The 19724-nt window shown below is 39.7% G+C and overlaps 1 long non-coding RNA gene across 1 annotated transcript; it reads right to left on the reverse strand.

The window, feature by feature from the left end:
- Positions 1-555: 555 nt before the first annotated feature.
- LOC133386018 (uncharacterized) lies at positions 556-15413 on the reverse strand. The gene is made up of 3 exons (XR_009763059.1): positions 15275-15413; positions 13571-13645; positions 556-1578 (listed from the first exon to the last, which is right to left on the reverse strand). It is a non-coding gene; the product is annotated as an uncharacterized LOC133386018 (long non-coding RNA).
- Positions 15414-19724: the final 4311 nt, after the last annotated feature.

Consider the following 19724-nt stretch of genomic DNA (forward strand, 5'->3'; position numbering starts at 1 on the left):
CTCTTGTCCTGTGGTGGGACCATCTAAATGCACTGTTTTTCCATATACAAGGAGTTTTTTCCATATAGGCCCATCTGCTGAGGGCTCCCTGCGCCACTGCCATAGAAACCCTCTGTATTATGCAGGATTCTGGATCATTTTCCATGGTACTGTTTCATCGGTGCTCCAAATGCACCCTAAAGCACACCCAAATGTTCTCCCTGCTGCATGTTCTCTGAATGACCTTTGTCCACCGTTACTTGGCTTAATGGAGGAACTCCTTTTAATCTGCTAAGGAACACTAGGGTTCCCAGGAACACAGTCTGAAACAACATTAATGTAGTAACCAATAGAGATTTCGTGCCACCGCAAGAGTCTGCATCAACAGACCTTTTGATGAACTCAATAACTGATCTGATAGAAAAGTGAACAGGTATCCCCTCCAACAACTCACCACGTGTAGTGTGTTTGAGTTGGAGTTCTTTGCAGCCACAATTAGTCAGTTTTCCACACAGTGCTATAACTGTTCTTAGGCACAAAATATTTTTCAACATGCCTTTTTTTAGTTTTGGCTCCAAGTTAATGAAACCAATTAAGATCAAGATACATGCAAGCACACACACACATCAAGTTTTGTACTGAGCAAGGGAGAAGAGATGTATCAGATAACGTTTAACCTCTTGAACATATCTGAACAGAGTTCTCTATGACTGCAAATATTGTCTATAGAAAGACCATATTGCTGAATACATGCTAACAGTCTATTAGCCCTTCACTGCACCTAAACCATGCTTTGGTATATGTACAAGTCTATACTAATATTCATACAGACACCCATACGTGTTGCTGAGCAGGTAAAACATGCCACTGGGTCTCAGCTGTGTTTTTCAATAAGTTGGTATTAGCACCTGGTAACATATATTGATCCGTGGGAGATCTTGAAAGGTCACTAGATGTTACTCAACATAGAGGCACCACCAAAGCAAGAAGTCACAGAGCCATACAATATGCAACTTACACATAGGTGAACTAGGTGTGTTAAATTAGCACAGCTTATTTGTTTTATATCTCACAGATCATATATGTAAATCAGATTTCTAATAAGAGAGCCCAGTGAGAAGGATGGGTAGACAATGTATTAAAAAGATGAAAAAGGGGGTCCAGTTGGTCATGGTAGTGAAGAGCACTCATGATAAGACGTTTCGAGATCTGCTACAGAAGACATGGAATGTCATTACAGTTCCATATTTGTCTATGCACAGGGCATGTTGTTCCTGATCTTGGTCTGTGCACAAAGGTGGAGCAATTTTTCAGGACATATTTCTGGGGATTATGGCAATCTTGCTGCTGTCCTCACGACTGAAGTCTTTTCTGCCCACCAAAGGGAGAACAATGAATTATTCCGGCCACAGGGCCAAATCCAGAGAATGTTAGCAGTAACCTATGTCCCACTGGTATCAGTGAAATGGAAGGGCATGTTTAAATACTTGAGCCCCACTAATTCAATGGGGCTGAGATGCAATGAACGTTTCCTGAATACCACCATGGAGTAAAAGGTAGGCAAGGTGGTGGTCACTCTTGGATGCACAGGTCAACCTGCTTGATGGATCAACGTGTGGAGACAAAAAGTAGCTGTATTACAGTGCAAACCTTTGCATGTCTGCTCAGATATAAGTCCCACTGAGTCTAGTTAATCTTACTCTCATGTAAAGATGGAGATGTTTGATTCAGTTCACATTTAAAGATTTGAACCTACCTAATTCGCACTTTTCAAAACAATATGCAAATTGAAACACAGCATCCCCCAAAATTCACACTGCCAAATTTTGTAATGCAGTTCTCCAGTCATGTAATGTGTACATAAATGCATATACTTGGGTAAAGTGTGCATTAAAATGCATGCATTAGTGAAAAGAACATACAAAAATGCATTTATTAGGGGAAATTGCTTTGCAAAATGTGTAAATTAGGCAAAATTGTATACAAACCTGTATTGGTAGAAATTCACACTAAAATGCTGATGAATTTTAATGAGAACTTTAAAAAAAAAAAGCAAACTGATGTGGAAATATGGAAACTGAATTTAAGACTGGAAAACTTAGAAACAAGGAGACTGCACTTGATAGAGCTACCCATCCCTACTCCCAAGCATATATGTATAGGATTCCAGCCTCTGCATGCTAATCAATCATCTCTGCTTCTCTCTGCCAGATACCATCCTATGATCTCTCTCTCAATATTCTTTACTAAAGAAAGGTAAACGTGATGGAGGTGGTATTAGTTTTAATGGTATTGATCCAGGACTCATATTGAATCTCAAGTCATTGGAAAGCCCACATCATCCCCCTCCATGTATTAAAATTTTTGTGCTGATAGCACAGTGCTACAGACTAATTAGACTTCATCTCTGTTGTTTGTAAAAGAACCCCCCAAACCCCTGAATGAACAAATGGAGGGGGGAACCTTAGCTCTTCCCATGCTTTTCCGGCAAGGAAGCCATTAAGACCCCTGTGGAAATAACCAAACACTTTCCCCCCTCATGGTACAAAGAAGAATATGCTTTATACAACATGAGAACTTCTGAACACAGCTACCAGTTTGAAAAGGACTTTTTTCTCTTAAATCATTAATCCCAGCACTGGATATTTTGTTCTCATTACAGTGTGTGTAGTTTCCTGATGTTTGGAACTAATTCTTTTTATATATATTTTCTCTCTCCCTCTCTCTCAACACTTTGTGTTTCTAACACTGTATTCTTGACTGTGTAAATACGACGAGCCTGTAAATACCTGCAGATGTAGATACCTTCTAGAAAACAAAAATCAAGACAAAAAAAATCTCAGAAGTGACCATGTGTAGCCTTCGGTGACAAATAAAAAGAATATTTTGTGTTTAAAAAGAGTGGAGGAGTTTGTGATGCCTTGTGGTTTGTTTAGGTTGCCTCTAGATCCAGTTGCGAGATTTACAACAGCCCCTGAAGGAGCCTGTCCAACAGAGGACTCACTCAAAACCTGACTTCCAGCATTCCGATTTACCTAAATGGTACACTGAAATAATGGATTTTATTTTATTTACAAAGGGCTAATAAAAAAGTTATTTGCTATATACTAAGACTACAGTCCAACACTGAGTTAACTTATTTCTATACATACAGTTAATGTAAGCATGTTCTATTGATATGCATAGGATGACAGAATCCGCAAGATCCCTGAAATTGCTAATCCACTTCTAAACTTCTCTGGTTCCAGGGCACAGATGTCAGCAAGCTAAGGGCACTTCCAGACTGTTGCTATTGCCAGGTGGGGTTCAATCACATACCGCCCAAGTCAGGTTGTGCAATTATGCAATTATACATGATTGGGAGTTTTTGTGCAACAAACCTGCTTCTCCAAAAGATTGGACTTTTTGAACTAAGGAAAGTGATGAGGAAATGTCCTGGAAAGTGTGGAATAACACTTCTTGTGATGCAACATCATATAACCTTCCCACAAACAAATAAGGACAAATGGTCATTAAATAGCCATCATCATCTAATTTCCCTGCAAATAAATCAGGATAAATGCTCAACAAACTGGTTATCTGAAAGTGCCTTAAACTGAGACGAGTATCTCTGGATGTTGGGGGACAACAAGCACAAGCTTGTGATTTGCACGGGCAGCCTTGTTGTTGCTGTAACGTTTCATCTCAGTCTAAGAAGCTCATGACTAAATAGCAGGTCCTGTTGGACAGTTCACACATTGCATTCAACGACTGTGCAATCTGTGTGCCTGTGTACATTCATAATTAATACACTCATGCTGCTATTCACATGCATCATTCAACAAGTGTACAGTCTGTGTTCACAAAAGTTCAGCTGTACAAACTGACGTGCACACTCTTCATACAAACATGTACATGTGTAGGGACAGCTTGTACCTGTGTTCAGTGTAACATGCATAATCAAAAACATTTTTTACTCCATGGCTGATGAAGTTAACTCCATCGCACACCAAGAGTTAACTGCTGCACTTCCCTTTAAGGCTCTCTGGCATTCATATGGCAAGTTATTCTTAATGATAAAACCAAAGAGTGGGAAATTTGCCACAAGGAGGCCGAGCCCCTGTGATGATCATAATATAGACCAGGTGTGGGCAGACTTTAGGCATTCAAAATCTACTTCGTGTTGTTTTACTAGGGGGCCAATGTTTAACTGGAGTCAGGTGTAAAATAATGGTTTGTTGGGGATGCAGCCAAATGCAAAATAGTGGCTGAGGTGAAGCTCCACTTGCTTATTCCACCCCATGAGCCGACTACTGCATACTGTATATGAATACAAATCTATACTTAGTCACCACATGTCAGGGATACTAACAGCCTAAGTTAGAACAAAAATACCATTTTGGTATTGCTATTGTTAACCAATTGGAAGAGTCTACTGAAGATCAACCGGGGATCTGCCAGTAGATCCCAATCTGCCTTTTGCCCACCCCAATGCAGGCCACTTATAAGGCCCTCAGTAGATGGTCTGCAAGCTGTAAGGCCCATTTAGTTACTCCTGTAATTTTGTCTACACGGTGCCCCTCACGAAATTGCTTGCCATTGTCCATCAGTTACTCACAGGCCTTGTAATTATTTTAATTACTGCTGGATTATAATTAGCATGTTATCACACAGCCACAAAAGGCTATCTCCGGGGTTTGGGGGACAAGGTTATGAACCCTAGGTCTCTCTACACCAGATATGGGAAACCTCTGGCCCTCCAGATGTTGCTGAACTACAACTTCCATCATCCCTGGGCATTAGCCATGCTTGCTGAGGCTGATTGTAGTTCAGCAACATCTGGCAGGCCAAAGGTTCCCCTCCCCCCTGCTCGATTTATTTTATTTGTTTATTAAATTTATATCCCGCCCATTGATAAGCACACTTTAAGTACAATTGTGTAGCCAACTGTGGATCCACCTGATAGTTGCTCCAGCCAGTCCACATTTAGCTAGCTTGCTAATCAGAATATCGTGGGGCACTTTGTCAAAAGCTTTGCTGAAGTCAAGTTATATTATGTTCACAGTATTCCAACAGTCTGCCAGGGAGGTTACCCAATCAAAAAATGAGATAAGATTAGTGTGGCAGGATTTGTTCTTGACAAATCCATGTTGGCTTCTAGGAATCAGTGCATTGTTTTCAAGGTGGTTACAGACTGACTGCTTTATAATCTGCTCCAGAATTTTCCCAGGGATCGATGTTAGGCTGACTGGTCTGTAGTTGCCAGGTGCCTCCTTTTTGCCCTTTCTGAAGACAGGGCAGAGCTTGGAAGGTTACTTTCAAAAAGTCAGAAATTACAGTTACAGTTATATGGCCCAAAAAAGTAGTAATTACCATTACAATTGCAATTGATCTGAAAGTAACTGATTACTTTTTCTCAAAAGTAATCACTACAATTACATTTCAGTTACTTTTTAAAAAAAATGCCTACAAGGTGCTGGCCTTGGCTGCTTCACATCTAAGTAGCCTAAAACAATATTAAAAATAAACACACATACACAGAGGTATGTCAGGATGCAGGATTGGGACCCTAATGTTTCAGAAGATGAGGAAAGGGGCTTCCCGGAAGTGAGTGCTCAGCTGGTGATTGTCTCTGAGAGATCTCTGCCTCAGAGGAAGCTTTTTTCAGTTTAAAAGCCAGCCAAGAGGAAACTTTGACTGGCTTAAATGTTCTCCAAGGTATAGGAGAACCGATCAGATTTTCCACAGGACTTCGTTGAGCTGTCGGCTGCTGGAATTGATCAGGAAATCCCTGAGATAAGAAGGCATGCCGATCGGCTGAAGATGGAGTCAGGACTTCCAGCAAGCTGTACTGGAAAAAAGCGAAGCGTTTTTTTTCTTCTTAAAAACGTTCTTAACCAGCGAGCCTACTTCTGTCTAAATCTTATCATTTGGCTTAAATTACTACAATAAAAGGGATTTGTTTACGAATCAGCAACTGAGAAATCTGGGTGAGTCATACTTTTTCTCTTTTAAATATAATTAAGGAAGAAAGAAAATGTAAACAATTTATATATATATATATATTTATTTATTTTTTACGACAAAAAGCTGGCCTGAATTTGGAGTTTTAAAGTTTAAAAACGGATGAGAGGTAATTATTATTTGATGGAAATATATTTTGGACTATTTTTCTCCTTGGACTATTTCTTTTTGGACGAATCTGCTGTTCGTATATGTTACTAATCGCTTGGTGTTGTGAACCAGAATTGTTTTGCATTCCTGGACGTAGATAAGAACTGTGCTGTGCTGGCCGGACTATAATAACAGGCCTGGAATATTAACTCTTTTGTTGGTGGAGGAAAAAAAAAAGAAATAGACTGCCTCTAGGTTTTGGAACAGCGGTTAATATCAGAAATTAAAGTCTTCTTTTGAGAATGACAACTAGAAAAACAGCTAAGGCTCAGGAGCGAAGAGGTTCAATTGATCCACAGGAAGGGGCTATACCCCCAGATATGTTTCAAAAAATAATGGAAGGGATTAGTGATATAAAACAGGAAATGAAAACTGAATTGATAGATATAAAAGACTATATTAAAACGCAAGTGGATGAGATTAAAGGGACAATTGGGCAAATAAAGGAGGATGCAAGAAATACTAAAGAAAAGGTACAAATCTTGGAGAATAGAACAGATATATTAAATCTGGAATTAGAAAAAAATTGGACTACATGGCTGTGATTGAATTAAGAAATAAAGAACATTGTTTGAGATTCTGTGCAATCCCTGAGGAAACAGGTGAAGACATCAGAGATAAAATTGTTAATGCTTTAGTAAAATTTCTGGATTTGAATGAAGATCGGAAGAAATTTGAAATAGATAAAGTTTATAGAATTAATTCCAGATATGCAACAATGAAAAAAAATTCCAAGAGATGTGCTTGTTCACTTTATAAAGAAGACGACCAGAGATATGGTACTACAACAACACTTCAACAATACCTTTAAAATTGATGGTAAGGAAATACTGGTGATGAAAGAAATTCCTATTAGACTTTTACGTAAGAGAAAAGAATATGCTTTCCTTACAGAAAAACTTAAGCAATGCAAAATTCAATTTAGATGGGATGTTCCAGAAGGAGTGATTTTTACATTCAGACAACAGAAATATCGATTGAATACTGTTCAAAAAGCAAGGGATCTCTTGAGAAAAGCTTCAAAAGACATGGAAGAAGATAAACTCAAAGATATGGATATAATTCCTGGGAAACAAAGTCAACAAGAACATGCAGAGGAGGGGAAGGAAGATGATGGATTAAAGGGAGCATCAGGCACATTTTAAAATACACGCTTAAAGATGGATTACAAATATCTAACTTGGAATATAAATGGAGCCAACACGGCGCAGAAGAGAAAGAAAGTGTTTCATTATTTGAAAAAATTAAAATTGGATATAATTTGTTTACAAGAAACTCATATTAAGAAGAAAGATTCCAAATATTTGATTTGTAAAAATTTGGGTGAAGAATTTATTTCGGCTGGACCAAAAAAAAAAATGGAGTTGTTCTTTACATTAACCCACAATTGTTTCCTAAATTGATATTACTGGATGATAGTGGTAGATTTGTGGGGGTTGAAATTACTTTACAGGGCATAAAAATTTTGATAGTGGGTATTTATGCCCCCAATGAAGATAAAACAAGGTTTTACACAGGACTTATGGAAAAATTGTCAGAGTTTTCATATGATCATTGGTGCGTCATGGGTGATTGGAATGGGGTAATCTCACCAAAAATTGATAGACTTTCTGAAAAAAATATTAAAGAGACACAGGGTAAATTACCGAAGATTTGCTTTGAACTGATGGAAAATTTAGAATTGGTGGTTACCTGGAGATATATAAATGATAACGCAAAGGAATTTACTTATTTTTCAGAAAGACATAAAACATTCTCGAGGATTGATATGATTTGGATGTCTAAAATTCTAGCGAAGGATATTTTTAAAATGGATATATTACCAAAAACTTTTTCGGACCACAATCCTGTGATATTAACTTTTAAAAAAAAAAATCTTGGATTTAGATGGAGACTAAATGAATCTTTATTACAGAATGACAAAGTAGTACAAGAATGTAAGAAGAAATTAAAAGTTTTTTGAATATAATTTACATAAAGGAACAAATGAAAATATCGTTTGGGATACAAGTAAGGCATTTATGAAGGGATATTTTATTAAATGTAACTCTGAATTAAAAAAAAAGAAACAACAAAAAATGCAATTAATTTTGGAAGAAATAAAACAGAAAGAGGAAGAATTTAAAAAGAATCCAACTAAAGTTTCTATTGTAAATCAAATTAAAATGTTACAGAATCAAGTATCAATGCTGACAGAGAAATTGAAAGGAAACTAAATTTTGCTAAACAAAGGACTTTTGAATTTGCAAATAAACCGGGGAAATGGTTAGCATATAAATTAAGAAAAGAACGTCAAAAAAATATTATTTTAAAGATACAAGAAGGAGATGAGATGCTGACAGATAATGTAAAAATCAAATAGATTTTTCATCAATATTATTCAACATTGTACAAGTGTCAGGAAATCCCATCTGAAAAAATAGAAGAGTATATATCTAAACAGAGTTTGCCTAAAATTACAGACTTTCAGAGACAAGCTATTAATGGCCCTATCACGTCAAGAGAGATATCTGAAGCTATAAACAAAATTAAATTAGGAAAGGCACCAGGACCAGATGGGTTATCTGCAATGTACTATAAATGTTTGGAGGAAGAACTCTTGCTACCTTTACAGTATACAATGAATTCTATTCTGCAAGAGGGAAAGATACCGGATAGTTGGAAAAATGCTAACATAACATTAATACCTAAAGAGGAGCAAGATTTAACTAAAACAAAAAATTATCGGCCGATATCTCTATTGAATAATGACTATAAAAATTTTACAATGATCTTGGCAGAAAGAATGAAAATAATATTGCAACAATTTATCCAGGAAGATCAATCAGGGTTTTTACCTAAAAGACAATTACGTGACAACGTCAGGAATGTCTTGAATGTGTTGGAATATTTAGAACAACTAAATGATAAACAAGCAGCTTTGATTTTTTTAGATGCTGAAAAAGCATTTGATAATTTGAATTGGAAATTTATGTTTCAGGTTTTGGAGCAAATGGATTTTGGAGACAATTTTATAAAATGGATTAGATCGATTTATACATCTCAGAAGGCTCAGATAATTGTTAACGGAGATTTAACGGATTCATGTGAAATACAAAAGGGTACAAGACAGGGATGTCCTTTATCTCCCCTTTTATTTATTCTGGTCTTAGAAGTGCTGCTTAGAGATATAAGGCAAGATAAAAGGATTTCGGGATTAAAGATAAAAAAAGAAGAATATAAATTGAGAGCATTTGCTGATGATTTGATAATTGTATTAGAAAACCCTTTGGAAGGAATTAATGTATTGATGGACAAATTAAAAGAATTTGGACCGTTAGCAGGATTTAAGATCAACAATCAAAAAACAAAGATGTTGGTGAAAAATTTAACTTTAAGGGAACAGAAAGAGTTAATGGACAAGACAGATTTTACAACAGAGAAAAAGTTGAAATATTTAGGTATCATTATGACAAATAAAAATTCAAAGTTGTTTCATAATAATTATGAAAAATTATGGACAGAGATTAAGAAAGATCTGCTAAGATGGGATAAACTACAATTGTCATTATTAGGTAGAATATCTGTGATAAAAATGAATGTATTACCGAGAATGATGTTTTTGTTTCAAACAATACCTGTAATATCCTCTGATTTACCTTTTAAACAATGGCAAAAAGATATCTCTAAATTTGTATGGCAAGGAAAAAAACCAAGAGTTAAATTTAAACTACTACAAGACGCCAAAGAAAGAGGAGGACTGGGATTACCAAATCTGAGACTTTATTTTGCTGCCTGCTGTCTAGTCTGGATAAAGGAATGGATTTTATTGAGGAATAAAAGACTATTGGATTTGGAGGGCCATAACCTGAAGTGGGGATGGCATGGATATCTATGGTATGACAAAGTAAAAATAAATGTAGACTTTAATAATCATTTTATAAGACGTCCTCTGTTGAAAATATGGAATAGATATAAACCAAGGTTTTATTCAAAAATACCATTATGTGTCTCAAGTCAAGAAGCGTTTTAACAGAAGATAAATGGCTGGAAAAGAGAAATGGTTAACTTATCAAGAACTATTAGAAAATGTACATGGAGAATATATAATGAAAGAGAGAGAACAACTGATAAAGGAAGGATATAGTTCTCAATGGTTTGCCTATTTACAATTGTTAGAAAGATATAAAATGGACAAGAAAATGTATGGGTTTGAAATAAGTAAATCTGATTTTGAAATAGGTTTGTGTACAAATGATGAAAATACAATTGCGAAAATGTATAAACTCTTACTGAAAATGGATATGGAGGAAGAACAAGTAAAACAGTGTATGGTAAAGTGGGCAAAAAATTTTGGTTATAACATACAAATGGATCAATGGGAAAATATGTGGAAAAAAGGCTTGAGATTTACACTATGCTATAATCTTAAAGAAAATTGCTATAAAATGATGTACCGTTGGTACATGACTCCAGAAAAGTTGTCAAAAATGTATAGTAATGTTTCTAATGTTTGTTGGAAATGTAAACAACAAGAAGGATCATTTTATTATATGTGGTGGCTGTGTAAAAAGGCAAAATCATTTTGGGCACAGATAGGTAGGATGATGCAAAAAATTCTAAAGATAAATATTCAGTCAAAACCATAATTTTTTTTATTGGGTTATATGGATAAACAAATAGAAAAGAAATATGGAAGAATAATATTATATATGATTACAGCAGCAAGATTATTATATGCACGAAAGTGGAAAATGGAATCAACACCAACAACGGAAGAATGGCTATTGAAATTAATGGACTTAGTAGAGATGGATAAATTGACATGCTTACTTAGAGAAAAATCGACAGACACATTTCTTAAGGAATGGAAGCCTCTCTTAGACTTTTTGTTGAAAGATCAAAATAAAATGATGATATTGGGATTTGACGATTAACTAAGATAACCTATGGAGAAAAGTGATCCTGTATGTATATATTAAGGAACAGGTTTGATATATATTATATACTTATAGCTGATCTGCGACAAATCGGAAGTCAACTATTTTATTTTTTTTTGTTGTATTGTTATGTTTTTTGACTTTGTTTTGTTTGTCTTTTGAAAAAATTGAATAAAACTTATTAAAAAAAAAAATATGAGGAAAGGGAGGGGGTCATTTGGCCAGAGCTGTGTGAAAAAAGCACAGAAGAGGGGGAGGGAATCTCCGAGATAGAGCTGTCTGGGACTGAAGGCCTTGAAGTTCCAACAGACACAGTTTCTCCCTGTGAGCTTCCCACACCTCCTCCCCCTCTCCTCTCAGAAGAGTTAAAGAAGGAGGGAGGGCGAGGGGGAATTCAACCTCCTCCTGATCCAGGCATTGCCCCCCCCCTTTCCCCCATACCGGAGTTAGATTCCTCAGAAGGGGAGGGGGCAGTAGCTCCCCCTTCTCCACGAACAAGGCGACAGCAAAAGAGGCGGCAAAAGAAGGGGGAGCAGAGACGGGAGGTGGATGAAAGCACATTGAGGCGGAGTGAGAGAATTCGCGCAAGATTGCCCCCTTCTTAAGACACAGTGGGAATGCTAGTCCCTTGCTCTGTCAACTCTCTTCCATGTTGCAGGTTATGTTTTGCTGTTCCAGTTCATGAGACGGCGTAGCCTTTGTTTGGATATTACACTAATAAAAACTGAATTGCTTTCACCAAGTGGTCTGGTTCCTGAGTCCCAACCTGAACACGACAGGTAGTAGAATAATTCTTTTTATCCATAAGATAGCAATAGTGGTCTCTCCTCCGGTAAGGGAGGTGGGGAGGGAGGCAGAGGCCACAGCTCAGATCTCTGCACGTCAAACCAAGTGCAACCCCCCCCCAATCAGCCAGCCAGCATAATCTCTCTCACTTAACCACCTCCTGGACCCTGCCCTGCCACCAACTAAGGGACACTCACCCAAGCAAACATTTTCCCCTGAGGTGCAAAAAAAATACTGCAAATGCAGCACAGTAGCCAGAGAGGGTGGTGGAGGCCATTTTGTGTGCCATGTGCAAATACAGTATTCACAAACACACACACACGTTGTCATCTTTCACCTCCACAGTTCTTTATCTCCATTCTGCTGCTGCCTCCTCCTTTATCCATTATCTTGCCCTCCAGCTCCTTTCTCCCTCCACTCCATTCTTCTCCACAACCATCCATTTTTTAAAACAATTGTTTTCTCCACTCCACCTCATCTCACTCTCCACCTCCTCCCTCGTCACCTCCTACGCACTCACAGAGCATGAGGGAAGAGCAACGCTGCACAGAAGCCTAGTTTGAGGCACATGATTTTCATCCACAAATCAGAGGGGCAGAAGACTTCCCCTGCTTCCCCCCCCAAAGTAATGCCCAAAAGTAATGCTGGAAACATGACAATTACTCCACAAAAGTAATAAAATTACTCCTAGTTCTAGTACAATCAAAATGTAAAGAATCACCCACTCGTTCCTCAAAACAGTAATACGTTACAAGAAATTTGTTACTTGTAAAGAATTACTTCCAAGCTCTGAGACAGGGACAAGATTGACCCTCCTCCAGTCATCCAACACTTCACCTATCCTCCATGATTTCGCAAAGATAATAAACAGTGGTTCCGAGATTTCTTCAGCCAGTTCCTTCAATACTCTCAGATGCAATTCATCTGTCCCTAAAGATTTTAACTCATTCAAAGTGATTAGGTATTCCTTGACCATTTCAATTAACCTCAAGCTCCAATCTTGCCCCTTCAACTGTACGCTTGCCAGGAGGGTCATAGATCCTCTTTTGGAGAAGACTGCACCAAAGTAGAAATTGAGCACTACTGCCTTTTATTTGATTTTGCCATTTTCCTTCATTTTGATTTTGCCATCATCACTGAGTAGCTGTAACAACATTTCTTTTTTCTGTCTTTTACTATGGATGTACCTGAAGAAAGCTTTTTTGTTGCATTTAACATCCTTCCCTAACCCCCGCTCATTCTCAGCTTTAGCCTTCCTGACACCATCCCGGCAATTCTGTGCTACCTGTCTGTACTCTTCCTTTGTGGCCTGGCCTTCGTTCCATTTCCTGTTATATGTTCTTTTTTGTTTTCAGGTCATCGTCAAGCTTTTTGTGAAGCCACACTGGCTTCTTCTGCTGACTTCCCCCTTTTTTCTTTGTTGCCATTGTTTGTGATTGTACCATTAGAATTTCCTTTTTTAGAAACTCCCACCCATCTCCTTTTCTCATTAGGGTCGCTTGCCATAGACTCGTTCTTATTATTGTTCTGCATTTATTAAAATCAGCTTTCCTGAAGTCCAGGGTACACATATGGCTACTCTCAGCTTTTGCTTCCTTTAAAATAAAGAACGCAAGCATAACATAGTCACTTTCCCCCACAGTTTCTGTAAGTTCCTAAATCGTAATCGACTTGAAGGCATATAACAACAACAACAAAATTACACTCATCTCATCAGCAGTCTTTTTCCTCACTTTTTGGTGCATCCATAGCCCTTTGCTTTGTGGGATCAAGTCCAGCGTTCTGGAGGTCTTGAAACCAGAGGAAATCTGTAAAGCAGAGGAACAGAGGAACGTAACCTAAGTCAGACCAACGATTTACCTCTGAATTCTCTACACTGACTGGCAGTTCTGTTACCAGAAACAAGATGCCATTTCCAGACCAACCATCTTGTTTTCAAAAGAATTGATCAAAGTATCAGTCCCTTCAACACCAACAGAAAAACTCACAGGAAGACAAATCTTGGGTCTGTGTGGAAAACAAAGTCAACTCATGGCAATCTCTGGAGTGAGCATGACATTAACTAAAGCCTGCAATTGACTGCAAGATTTACACATAACTTGTTAAATATCTTACCTCTTTGTGAATTATATATATATATATATATACATCGAATGTCGGGGGGGAGGGGAAGAGTTAGGGGTTCTTCTGAGTAAGATTGTATTTATTATTGAAAATGCACAAATAAAACTATTTAAAAAAAGAAAAAGGGGGGGGCTTTTAAAATTGCTACCCCTTCCCTCCCCTGGAAGGATCCTGTCATATTGCATCACAACTCCTACCAAAACCATTTTCTTTCTCTTTGATGGCTCCTAAGAAACCCTTCTCCTGGCACTGTGGAAGGACTCTGGGGGGGGGGGAAGTCTTCCTATCTGGGGGAGACATAAAGATCTAAGCCCTTTCAGCACTATACAGTTAAAGCAGTGTTTAACCACTTTTAAGAGCCATAGCTTGCCCCGGGGCATCCTGGGAATTGACGTCTGTTAAGGGAGCTGAGAGTTGCTAGGAGACCCCTATTCCCCTCACAGAGCTACAATTCTCAGAGTTTCCTGGGAAGAAGGAATGACTGTTAAACCACTCTAGAAATTGTAGCTCTTGTTTGTCACTGAGCCTGACAGGTCTCTGGTCTAGAGTGGCAAATGGAGGTGGCCTCTGGTTGGTGACAACTTTATTAAGGAAGCAGCAGCCAGTTCACTTCCACACTGGACTAAAAAGACAAGCCCTTCTCCCAGAATCTCCTCTCCAAATTCCCCTCAGAATCCTCCTCAGAGAACATGGAGGGCGGGCCTTAGAGGAGTCCATTTCCTGATTCGTTATTTCCCCCCTTCTCAGCATTCTCACTGGCTCATGGGGATACCTGCCTCAGAGAACCAGACTTGAGATCAGCTTTTCATGCTTTGTCAAGCCCAGGAAGCAGGTTACACATGTGGATGTCAAAGCTATGCCTGTTCGGTCCATTCCATGGAGCTGAGAAAGTTGTTGTGGCCAAACGCTCACACCGTTATATGACCATTGTGCAAGAGGGTTTTAATTCTGACACAGGCCTCACTGGCACTTTAAGCTTAAAAGTGATTTACGAACAGCCCGACTGGATCAGGCCAAAGGCCATCTGGTCCAGCATCCTGTTCTCACAGTGGCCAAGCAGATGCCTGTGGGAACCCTTGCAAGCCAGACTCGAGCGCAAGAGCCCTCTCCCCATTCATGCTTCCCAGCAACAGGCATCCAGAGGCATTCTGCCTCTGATACTGGAAGTAGTACCCAGCCATCATGACTAGTAGCTATTGGTAGCCTTATCCTCCATGAACTTGTCTAACCCCCTTTTAAAGCCATCCAAGCTGATGGCCATCACTACACTTTGTGGAAGGCAATGTCTGTCATGACTCCCTCAGAGGACTCACCAGAGGATGAAGAAAGAGACCTCAGACCCAGGGGAAAGGATGAGCAGACAGGCAGCATAAGATGGCCCTCAGACCCCTGCTGGAACCCTCCTGTCAGATTTAGAGTAGGACCAGGAAGCTACTCCAACCCCAGCAGAGAGCAAACGCCAATGGGTCTTGGAACAACAAAGGCAGCTGGCCCATTTAAGAACCGCAAGCTCTTGCAAGGGGGAAGACTGATTGCAAACACCTGGCCTCAGATGCTGAGCTTAAAAGACAGTGAGTGGCTTGTGCTCTTGCTGGAAACAACATGAGACTCCCATGTCAGATAGTCACCAGCCCTGCTTGTGACCCCATGCCTTCAACCTCACCCTGTCTGATTGGATCTCTGGTACCTTGACACTTGGACTGCCCAAGGACTCGTCTGTTCTGCACTGTCTCGGCTCTTGCAATCTCTTTCAACGCTTGCTGTGTTTGCTGGCCACTCCTCCTCAACTCAAGCCTGACAGGTTTATGACCTGGCCACTGGCCGTTATCTGTTTATTACTTTATTGCTAATGTGAACTATTTCAACTTGGCTGGCAAAGACTGACAATTCCATAGTTTGACTATGTGCTATGTGAAGGGCCTCCTTTTGTCTGCCCTGAATCAGCTACACTGGATGGCTCCAATGGAACCTGGTCCTCCCTGGTCCTAAGCCTACACTCTAACCACTATACCACACTCTTTATCTGACCCATTCCCTGCCATGTTTATTTATTTTTTTATTTATTGCACATATACCCCACCTTTCTTTCATCATAGAAACCCAAGGCAGCATACATGTGACATGTTCCCAGGTCATTTTCCATCCAGGCACTGACCAGCCCCAAACCTACTTAGGTTCAGCAAGGTGGTGGCCTCCTGTGCCCTCAGACCATAGCCTGGGACCAATTTTCAACTTTCAAAGTGGTTTTCTTTTTTTGTTTTTGTTTTTTATAAGGAAATCACTGAAAGAACAGCCTGAACTGATATAGTTGCTCTGGTTGCTAGGTGACTGAGCATGCTCAGTCTGTTCTACAGCTGCAGTAGGTTCCTTTAAAAAAAAACACCTGGAAGTGCAAATATCTGTGTTTTCCCTGGTAGGATACAGGTGAAATACAAATCTTTGTTTGAGCAGTGTTAAGCTTTTGTGCGCAAGTTAGGAGGAAAAGAAAATAAGGGCACTGTTTGCAACAACATAAGAAAGGCCAACAGAATAGAGGACAGCAACCAGAAGTTGCTTGTCAGCCTACAGGAAATAAAATGGAGGAGGAGGGAGTGGGCATGGAGAGGAGAATGACTGACATATACACCTAAAAGCATCAGAGCAAAGTGTCTGCAAGCCCTAGGGATACGGAGTGAATATTTTTTTCCCTTCCTTTCATTGGATTGGGTTAGTGTAGGCTTACAGGGGGGAAACTGTGATAGCTTGTTTGCTAGAAACATTGTGTGAACCATGCAGAGTTAAAGGAGATGTGAATAGCACCAAACACACAGTACACCACTGTGTAGATGAGCCCCAAGATGCTGCACTAGATGGGCTCTTCCTATGTTCTTATTTTAAAAAGGAAGATGGGCGTTTTGTGCATGTTTTTGTAAATTGTATTTCACTGCTTGAATTTTATATTTGTGTTAATATTTGTGAGCCACCTTGGTGGGTTGTGTGGTTTTTTTGGCTTTTTTTTTTTTTTTTTTGCCAAAAGGCAACATAGAAATAAACTCTAACTATTAGGGCACAGCCAGTAAGGCTATATTTGTGGCATCAGGTAAGACCTGGAGGGTCTCAAGCTTAAGTGATCTGGTATCTGGCAAGCGGTTTACATTATATAAGCATGTAATGACATATTGGAACCATTATGTGTAGTTCTTTCCTGCTAATAAATCAGAATTACTTAGTATGAGGGAAAATACAGCACAGTATTTATGGGAGCCTGTTAACAGCCTGTGCACATGGCAATGTTAAAAGATTGCATTACTTTGTGAGAAAGAAATTGTGGTACGTTGGGGAGGGATTTAAAATAGCATGCCTTAGAAAATGATACAGGAGGAGATCCTGTGGGATTCAGTTTGATACAGAGCAATGGTGCATATGCACCAGCTGTGATTCGTTTGATGCAATAGACTCGGCTTTAAATAAAAGGTGGAAAGTGCAAACGCAAGTACCTCAGAGTCCAAACTGTAACAGGGATTTAGAATTATGTTATCTCCTGTTCTGCAGCATGGCAGCAACATCATGAACTGGGCGATAGCAAGGATTGGAAAGACAGGGATTAGGGAATAGTTCAGATAGCGAGCCCTTCTCCTAGGTTTTGCTGTCCTCAGATTTTCCTTTGCTTCTGATGATATAAGAATTAGTTTTGCTGCATCCCATGGACTAGCCACAGCATGGCACCGCAGAGATAAAATGTCCACCAGGCATGCTAAATTATGTTTTCCGTCAGACTAAAATATCTCAGGTAGCCGGGTTAGAAAACCTCCGTATGACATAGGAGCCTACCCAAATGCGTACCTCTTTGTTGCTGTCCTCTTCCTAGTTGTTTCCAATGAAAAGGGGAACAAGCTTCCTTTTTGCTAGCAGAGAGGAAGACATTATGAACATACAACATGGAGCAAGCTACATAATCTTAAAAGCCACAGATGGTTGGACTAATTTATCCTTTCAAAATATATATGATCTCATGCCAAAAAAAATTTTTTTTAATTTTTTTGCAGCAGTATGCCACTCTCTGAACAAACTCCTGGGCCACTTCAGCCTTCTACCTTATGATCGCTTCCATTCCAGACAACCTGTTTCTTGGGCATTCATCCTGATTAGTTTGCAGGGAGATTAGACAGTGTTGTCTATTTAATGAGCTTCCATCCTGCTGTTTGGGGGTTTTTTTGTGGGGAGGTTAAATAACATTGCCTCAAAGCAAGTGTTATCCCATACTTTCCAGAGCATTTCCTCTTCACTTGCCTTATTCCAAAATGTCCCATCTTCTAGGGAAGTGGGTTTGTTGCACACGACCAGGGGTGTAGTCATCCGGGGTCTCAGGGGGTCTTAGTCCCCTTGTATTTTGGGGAGCAGGGTCCCGGCAGAGTCTCTGTCTCCAGCATTGTACGAGGCAATCAGCATGAAAGAGGAGTGTTAGCCACTGAGAAGAGTCTTCTAACATGATTCCTTGTCCTCTCCTCCTGATTGGAGCCAATCAGAGTGAAAGGAGGTGAGTCAGCCTCTGAGAAGACTCTTTTCAGTAGCTAACACTCTCCCCTTTCATGCTTATTGGCTCCTAGGGATGTCTGTTGTTGTGGGAGAAAGTATTTACAAGGACCTCATTCTCAACCCAGCAGCAAAAAGGGGAGGGAGGGGCATGGCTGTGACTATCATGAAGGGACCCTGCAGTTACTTCTGAATTTGCCACTACACTACTGCGTAAGACCTCCCAATGAACTATAACTGTGTGACCTGAATTTGCTGGTATGTGGTTAAATCCTACTTGGAAATAGTGACACTTTCAAAATTTTGGAGGCTCTCAGTGCAGACTAATGTTCATTGGGAATGATAGGGCAGAAGGGAGGGAGGACAACTACAGGTAAAGCATCAGGGAGTGCTCTTGCGCTCAGGTTGTGGGCTTCCCAAAAGAAACATCTGATTGGCCACTGTGAGACCAGGATGTTGGACTAGATGGGCCACTGGCCTGATCCACTAGGATCTTCTCTTAAACAATGACTGCTAGAGCCAGAAGCATTGAGAGACAGAATAAACTACTTCAGGTTTTATCCCCATCCTCCTTCCTATGGAGTTCTACAAAAGCAACACAGAGACTAAGGAGAAGGAGGCTGACAGCCAGTGCAACCCCACCCCCTGGACTGGTTGTAAGTAGGGAGACAGGCAGATGGGGGCTGGATGATGGCTTATCCACATGGGAGCATTACTTCTTACTAAAGCTCTTTTTACCTCCGTCTTCTATTTGCACCATCCACAGTAAGGGCTTAATGCCAGCAGCAAACACGGTGTTTTCTATTCACACTGAGGGGAAGGATCAATCACGCAGTTTCCTAATGGCCATGCCCTCTAAGTTAACATTTCCACTACCTCTGGTTAACTGGCAACTGAGCACGCTCAGTTTGTTCTACCAGCTAGTTTCATTTTTTTAAAACAACAACAACCCAGAAGTGCGATCATTTGTATTTTCATTGGTACAATACAGGTGAAATACAAATCTTTGTTGGAGCAATGTTATGCTTTTGCACACAAGTTAGGGGAAAAGAAAAATAAGGCACCGTTTGCAGCAACATAAAAAAGGCTTGCAGAACAGGGGAGAGCAGCCAGAAGTTGTTTGTCAGCACACAGGAAATGAAATGAACAAAGAGAGGAGGAGGGAGTGGGTGTGGAGAGGGGAATGATTGACACACCCATCTAAAAGCATTGGAGCAAAAAATCTGTAAGCACTAGAGATACAGAGTGAAG

This window comes from Rhineura floridana, chromosome 5 (assembly GCF_030035675.1).
Source record: "Rhineura floridana isolate rRhiFlo1 chromosome 5, rRhiFlo1.hap2, whole genome shotgun sequence".
NCBI lineage: Eukaryota > Metazoa > Chordata > Lepidosauria > Squamata > Rhineuridae > Rhineura > Rhineura floridana.